This window comes from Rana temporaria, chromosome 5 (genome assembly GCF_905171775.1).
Source record: "Rana temporaria chromosome 5, aRanTem1.1, whole genome shotgun sequence".
NCBI classification, from domain to species: Eukaryota; Metazoa; Chordata; class Amphibia; order Anura; family Ranidae; genus Rana; species Rana temporaria.
The window spans coordinates 91,502,117-91,509,473 of NC_053493.1; positions in this window are offsets into that span (position 1 = coordinate 91,502,117).

Sequence of the window (7,357 nt, forward strand, 5' to 3'; positions counted from 1 at the left end):
ACATATTGCTCATATGAGGAACTATTCAAATATTCAATTAAGTAAAACTGTAAATAGTGTGTACTACAAAACTACATGATTAATTATAATTGGGGCATCTGAAGCTTGACACGTTTCGTGGCTGTCTTGCCACTCATCAGGAGCTGATGTAAAATAGATGTCTATAAAACAAGAACATTATGCCAAACAGTAAGTCAGGCTTATGTAAAAAAGAGAGGGGGAGAAGGAGAGAAATATGTTAAAAAACAAACAACCCATACTTAGAGGTCAGGTGGTGGAAAGGGCATGGCAGGGGGCAGCCGGGGACATTGTCTGACACGGGAGCTGAGGCGGCTCAACATGCAGCAAAGCAGGGAAGCGATAAACATTGTGTGAGCTAAATATGTGATCCTCACCGTAGGGTTAATGGTGGTACATGTGGAGAGACTCCTAGACCATCTGTAATTGAACGTGAAAGGGGGTGGGTTAGTGTTTAAGTGTAATTACTGGAGGGTGATATACATTGTTAACAACGTGGAATAGTGGAAAACCAGTATGGGATAGAAAGGATGTGTGGTAGCAGAGTGACTGAAATATAAGATAGTGAAGCTATGTTGAGAGCAATGCAGTGCTCCAACGTTGAGAACGCCATCATTTGGAGGTGAAAGAGCTGGAATGTGTGATAGTGAAGCTGTGTTGTGAGCAATAAGAATGCTCCAACAAGGTGAACACTACCATTTTGGAGGTGAAATATATGATGGTGAGGCTGTGTTGCAAACAATGAGGATGCTCCAACATAGTAAACACTATTATTGTGAATGAAAAGACTGAGCCGTGCATGAAAAGGGAGAAAAGAAATGATGAAGAGTACTGGGTGACTTAACTTGATGTGTTAAAACTAAAAATGCACTCCCAAATCTACAACCGCTGTGTATGTGTGTTGATGCCTGTGTGTTAATTATTTCAAGCACCGCTATAATCCCAATTTTTCTTCTCTGTTACTCTTAATAACAGGGATGAGGTGCAGCTATTTGTAGAAGAAAAATAAATAAAAATCCTCGACACAGACGCGTAGAAGCGATTGCATATGCGATAAGCCTTTTTATCTCACTGGGGTGACGGTTCTCACGAGGTCAAGCATTTGTACCAAGTCACTTTATTTCCACAAGGATTTTTAGTCACTTATATGGACTTTTTATCACACATAACGTTACTTTTTATTATTGCAATTTATTGTTGCATCTTATTATATGACACATGGTTTTGTTTACACATTACTTGATATATGCATGTTTAATTTTATGTAGTTGCATTTCTCTGCACATTGGCACTTTATCGATACAGGAATATTGATACATGTTTTACAAGTGCTGCACTTGTTTTTATCCATTTTGACTTTGTGCCTAGTATTCAGGTGTTCAGCTGCTGCTTGATGTATTTTAAACTGAGCCCGGATATTTCATCCATTTACATTCCTGTTTAGGAAGTGTGTGTGCGTGTGTGTAATATATTAGGGTTTTTTATTGTGTTTTTATGAAAAAAATGATTTTCTCTTCCGTTCATGGACGGACACAGCAGCAATTGACCTTAGGGTATTATCCTTCCTTTCAGGAGATTGACTGGGCAGAAAACAGCACTTCAAGTGTTAAAACACTTCTCTCAGTACAGTTCCTCCCAGGGGGCGGGTCCCCCGGGTACATCCCTCTCTCTGCCTCATGCAGCCCCAGTTTTTTTCTGCCTAGCGAAAGGAGAAGACATGGCTCCTCTGGGCCCATGTGCTCTAGAGATTTTTTGCGGTTTTTTTCCGCTTTTATTTTATTTTTTCCTGCATTTTTGGATCCTGAGATCTACAATCAACTGCCGACTGGGTGACAGGCTGGATCCTCGATCCTTGTAGTCCCTCATGCTCGGCCATGTCGGGCTTTAGCTACGCACTGGGCCGTCCATGACATGCCCAGGGGTGGCCGGTGAGCTATATGCTCCAGGGCACACATATGACCGGTCTCTATGGCCAACAGCCATGCCGTAACTGTGCGGACGTTTGGTCTGTCTGGAATGTCTCCAGCCGGTGGTCGCAGGATGGGTAAGTAGTATCCCCTTGCCTTGGCATGGTGGTTCGGCTGGTGCATTCCTGGGGAGGTCGATCGGGGGTCTGCCCTACTTTCCTCTCTCCCTCCTTCCCCGTTCTGGGTGGCGGCCGTGAGGTGGGGGGCTCCGTCCTACCTGGGGGCTGTGGGGTGCTGTTTGACCTTTTATGCTGCTGTGTGTGAGGGGGGGGCCTGTAGGGCCTGGTATGTTTGCCGTGTTTTTTTCTGTTTTTTTTTTTTTTTTTTGTCACTACGTGTTTTAAAAACGCGTTTGGGCGCCATTTTGCCGGTGACGGCTGCTCTTATTGACGATCAGTGGCCATTTTCTTGTCGCTCGCATGCTGTTTTTTTGCATGTCAGTGGCCATCTTGGAAGGGATTTTGGCCTCTAGTGACCAGAATATAGGCGCGAACGGTCCCAGCACACTTTCTGAGGGACGGCACAGCACAGGCAGCGTTTTCTATCTTCTCAGCAGCACTACAGCCTGGTCAGGTGGTGAGTCCTCTGGGGGGTCCCCTGCTCTCTGTTGAGGCCAGGAGGGTGGCCTGTGGGTCTTGCCTTGCAGTACAAGGGTTGCGTATAGAGTGGGTCAGCATGGCGTCCGAACCGGAGGCTTCTCCCCCCAGACATGCCAGAGTTAACCTGTTTCTGCGGCCTCTGTGGATGCTATGACGGCATTCCTTGCGGCGACTGGCCAGAAGGGGGGTAAAAAGCGCCCCCTCCCTACGCCTTCTTCTGGGGATGTCTCTGACACGAATCGGGCCCTGCTACTGCGTCCGGTCCTGGTTCCGTTATGTCAGAAGATGCAGGCCTAGCCCACACGGACAGTGAGGATGACTCTGCTTCAGGGTCAGTGCATGATAAGGCGTTTGTTGGAGCTCTTATCACTGCGGTGCGGGATACTCAAACTTGAGGATGAGGTGGAGACATCAGAGATGCCGGTCCTTTTTGGGTTCCGCAAGCCGCCCCCCCACCGCAAAAGTGTTTCCTTGTGTTCCTTATCTGGACAAAATATTGTACAAGGAATGGGATCGGCCGCGGAAAGTTATTGCTGTCCCAAAATACTTTGCGGTCCTTTTGAGGAGGACTTTTAAAAAAAGTGGATCTCTCCTCCGTCAGTGGACCCCCCTGTGTCCAGACTGAACAAGGCTGCCACGTTACCTGTGGAAGGGGCTCCCGCCTTAAGGACCCCGCAGATAGGAGAGCTGAGGCTGTGGCCCACTCCATGTTTACAGTGGTGGGGTCGGCGGTGAGACCGGTTTTGGCCGGGGCTCTAGTGTCACAGACACTTACTGAACAGGCAAAGTCCCTACTGCTGGAGCTGGAGGCACATAATGCTCCTGAGCTCTGTGTGGACCTGGCCCACCAGTTGATGCAGGGCCTAAAATGTGTCTGAATCGGCCCTGGATACGCTCCCCTTGCTCTCCAGGGCCTCCGCGGTAGTGTTACGCCGCCTTGTGTGGCTAAAGTGTTGGTCTGCGGACCAATCTTCCAAAAAGGCCTTGGTGGACTTGCCCTTTAAGGGTGAACGGCTTTTTGGGGCATCCCTGGATGACATCATAAAAGATGCCACAGGAGGTAAGAGCACTCTGCTCCCACAATCCGGAAAGGGTAAGGAGCCTCGCCGTAAGCAGGGGCCCTCCTTTACTGCCCCCAAGTGTTTTTTTTCGGTTGCCAGGTGCGGCAGGAAAACGTTTCCAGGGTGCTAAGGCGCCCACTGAAGGACAAAAGCGCACCTGGTACCGCAAGCCGGACAAGCCTGCTTCCGCATGAAGGTCTGCCCCCGCCCGTATCTCGGGTGGGGGTCCGGCTTCGCGAATTTGCGGCTCGGTGGAGGTCCCTTCTTTCCGACCGCTGGGTTTGCGAAGTAGTTTCCTCGGGGTACAAGATGGAATTCCTCTCTTGTCCACCAAACAGTTTTTTTCCTTCCAACCTCCAGCTTTCTCCGGAACGCTGGGAGGCCCTGTCGGGGGCTGTTCGGGATCTGCTGGTCAGGAGAGTGATTGTGCCGGTTCCCTCAATGGAACGGTTTCAGGGGTTTTACTCCAATCTGTTTGTAGTCCCCAAGAAGGAAGGGGTCCGTCCAATCCTGGACCTCAAGGCCCTCAACTGTTTTGTCAAAGTGCAAAAGTTCAGGATGGAGTCGGTTCGCTCTGTAGTGGGGGCACTTCATCAGGGGGATTTCCTAGCATCCTTGGGTATCAAGGACGCGTACCTGCATATCCCCATATGCGCAAAACACCAGAGATTTCTGCGTTTTGCGGTCGGAGAGGACCACTTTCAATATGTGGCCCTCCCTTTCGGCCTGGCCTCGGCACCACGGGTTTTCACCAAGGTGCTCGCTCCGATTCTGGCCCTGCTGAGGCAGTGCGGGATCGCTATCGTAGGATACCTGGACGACCTTCTTCTGAGAGCTTCTTCAAGCTCAGAATTAGAAGAGGATATGTCTATCACCTGCCAGACCCTCCGAGAATTCGGTTGGCTATTAAATATCCAGAAGTCAGTGCTGGTATCGTTCCAGCGGCTGGAATACCTGGGGTTGGTCCTGGATTCCTCAGAGGCAAGGTTTTTCCTCCCAACGGAAAAACTACAGACTCTGCAATCTGCGGTGCAGAGGTTGGCGACCCAGAAGTGGTCGTCACTTCGCTTTTGCATGAGAGTTCTGGGTCTGATGGTGGCCTCTTTCGAGGCGGTTCCGTATGCTCAATTCCACACTCGAGTGTTACAGAAAGAGATTTTGTCGCGTTGGGACAAGCTCCCTTCATCTCTGGATTACCAGATTCGGGTGAGTCGCCTGGTCAGGTCCTCCCTGGTGTGGTGTACTTCAGACCGGAAAATCGTTTCTGCCGTGCCATTGGACAGTGGTCACGACGGATGCCAGTCTCTCCGGCTAAGGGGGTGTCTGGGGTGTCCAGTTAGCCCAGGGGCGCTGGACTCAGGAGTCCCACCTACCGATCAATGTTCTGGAGCTCCGGGCGATCAAGCTGTGCCTCTCCAAGTGGTCTCTGGGTCTGCAGGACCGACCGGTCAGGATCCAGTCCGACAACGCCACGGCCGTGGCGTATGTCAATCAGGGGAGCACACGGAGCTCGGCCGCAGCGACGGAAGTCGTGCACATTCTCCGGTGGGCCGAAAGGTACGTCCCGGCTCTGTCGGCTGTGTACATTCCGGGGGTGCAGAACTGGCAGGCCGACTACTTAAGTCGCCAAGCGCTAGACCAAGGAGAATGGTCGCTACACCCGGAAGTGTTTCAGAGTTTGTGCCAAAAGTGGGGCACTCCAGACGTGGATCTTCTGGCGTCCCGTCTCAATCAGAAGGTGTCGGTTCGTGGCCAGGTCAAGAGACCCGTGGGCGGACGCGTTGGTGGCACCATGGGGTCACTATTGCCTAATCTACGCCTTCCCTCCTCTGAAGCTTCTCCCTCACCTGCTGCGCAGGGTGGAAGCCGAGGGGATACCAACAATCCTGATCGCTCCGGTTTGGCCGCGCCATCCCTGGTACGCGGACCTGGTGCATCTGGTGGCAGATGTCCCTTGGCGTCTACCTCTGAGAGAGGATCTTCTGTCGCAGGGTCCTATCTTTCACCCTGCTTTACAGTCGCTGGCTTTAACGGCGTGGCTGTTGAGAGCCAGGTGCTGAAGGACCGAGGCCTGTCTGACTCGGTGATCTCTACCATGCTACGAGCGCGGAAGTCTACTTCACGGAAGAATTACCATCGTACGTGGAAGGCCTACATCTCTGTGTGAAGAAATGAAATGGCACCCCCGTACATACGTGATGTCCCGGGTTCTGCTGTTCTTGCAGCGTAGAGTGAATCAGGCTCTCGCCTTAAGTACGGTTAAGGGTCAGATTTCGGCCTTGGCTGTTTATTTTCAGCGACCATTGGCAGTGCATTCCCTGGTACGTAAGTTTGTGCAGGGGGTTCGGCATGTGGCCCCTCCTGTGTGTCCTCCACTGCCTCCATGGGACTTGAACTTGGTCCTCTCGGTGCTTCAAGAGGCTCCGTTTGAGGACATTCGAAAGATTCCCTTGTTGACTCTGTCCCAGAAGGTGGTTTTTCTGTTGCAATTACTTCGGTCAGACGGGTATCTGAACTGGCGGCCTTGTCTTGCAAGGATCCTTACTTGGTCATCCACAAGGATAAGGTAGTGCTGCGGCCGCAGCCGTCGTTCCTTCCAAAGGTTGTTTCGGCTATTCACATTAATGAGGACATTGTTTTGCCATCCTTATGTCCTCGACCGAAGAACCCGAAGGAGGCCACGTTGCATTCCTTGCACGTGGTGCGAGCCCTACGGGTGTACTTGTCTGCTACGGCTCCCTTTTGGAGGTTGGATTTACTGTTCGTGTTGATGACTGGTCCTAAGAAGGGTCTGGCGGTGTCGTCGGCCACCATTTCTAGGTGGATCAGACAGGTCGTGCTCCAGGCCTATGCCCTAAAGGGGCGGACGCCTCCCTTTCCGGTTGCGGTGCATTCGACCAGGGCGATTGGTGCCTCTTGGGCTTTCCGCCATCAAGCGTCTGTTTTACAGGTGTGTAAGGCAGCGACCTGGTCGTCAATCCACACCTTCTCAAAGTTTTACAAGGTGGATGTGAGTGCATCTTCGGATGCCTCTTTTGGCCGCAAGGTTTTACAGGTGGCTGTTTAAGGTTAGAGTTCCTCTGTTGAGAAACTCCAGATTGTTTGGGGTGAGGTTTGGTTTGCTGTGTTTTTCCCACCCCTCGCAATTTGACACTGCTTGGGGACGTCCCTAACGTCAATTGCTGATGTGTCCGTCCATGAACAGAAGAGAAAATAGGATTTTTGTACTCACCGTAAAATCCATTTCTCTGAGTTCATGGACGGACACAGCACCCTCCCCTCCTTTGTTTGTACTGCTTGTTTACAAACTGGGGCTGCATGAGGCAGAGAGAGGGATGTACCCGGGGGACCCGCCCCCTGGGAGGTACTGTACTGAGAGAAGTGTTTTTAACAGTGACAGTTCATCAAGTTCAGTTGGCCGCAGTGAGATGTGGTGGACTGATGAGCCTTTGTTTTTCAGCGTTTTTTGACGTTGGAGCGTTTTTACAGCTGAAAACTTCCTCTCAGAACCCACTAGTTGTGTTTTTTTTTTTTACAGCCAAAAAATGCCCCAGCCAAAAACAGTTAACAGCCTATGTGTGCATGGGCACAAAGGATAACATGCTGGAGAGTTTGACTTGAAAAAACCTCTGAAGCCAAAAAAAGCAGCTGTAAAAATGTTGTTGTGTACACGTGTTTTGTGTGTTAAACGTGTGTATGCTGTATCTATATG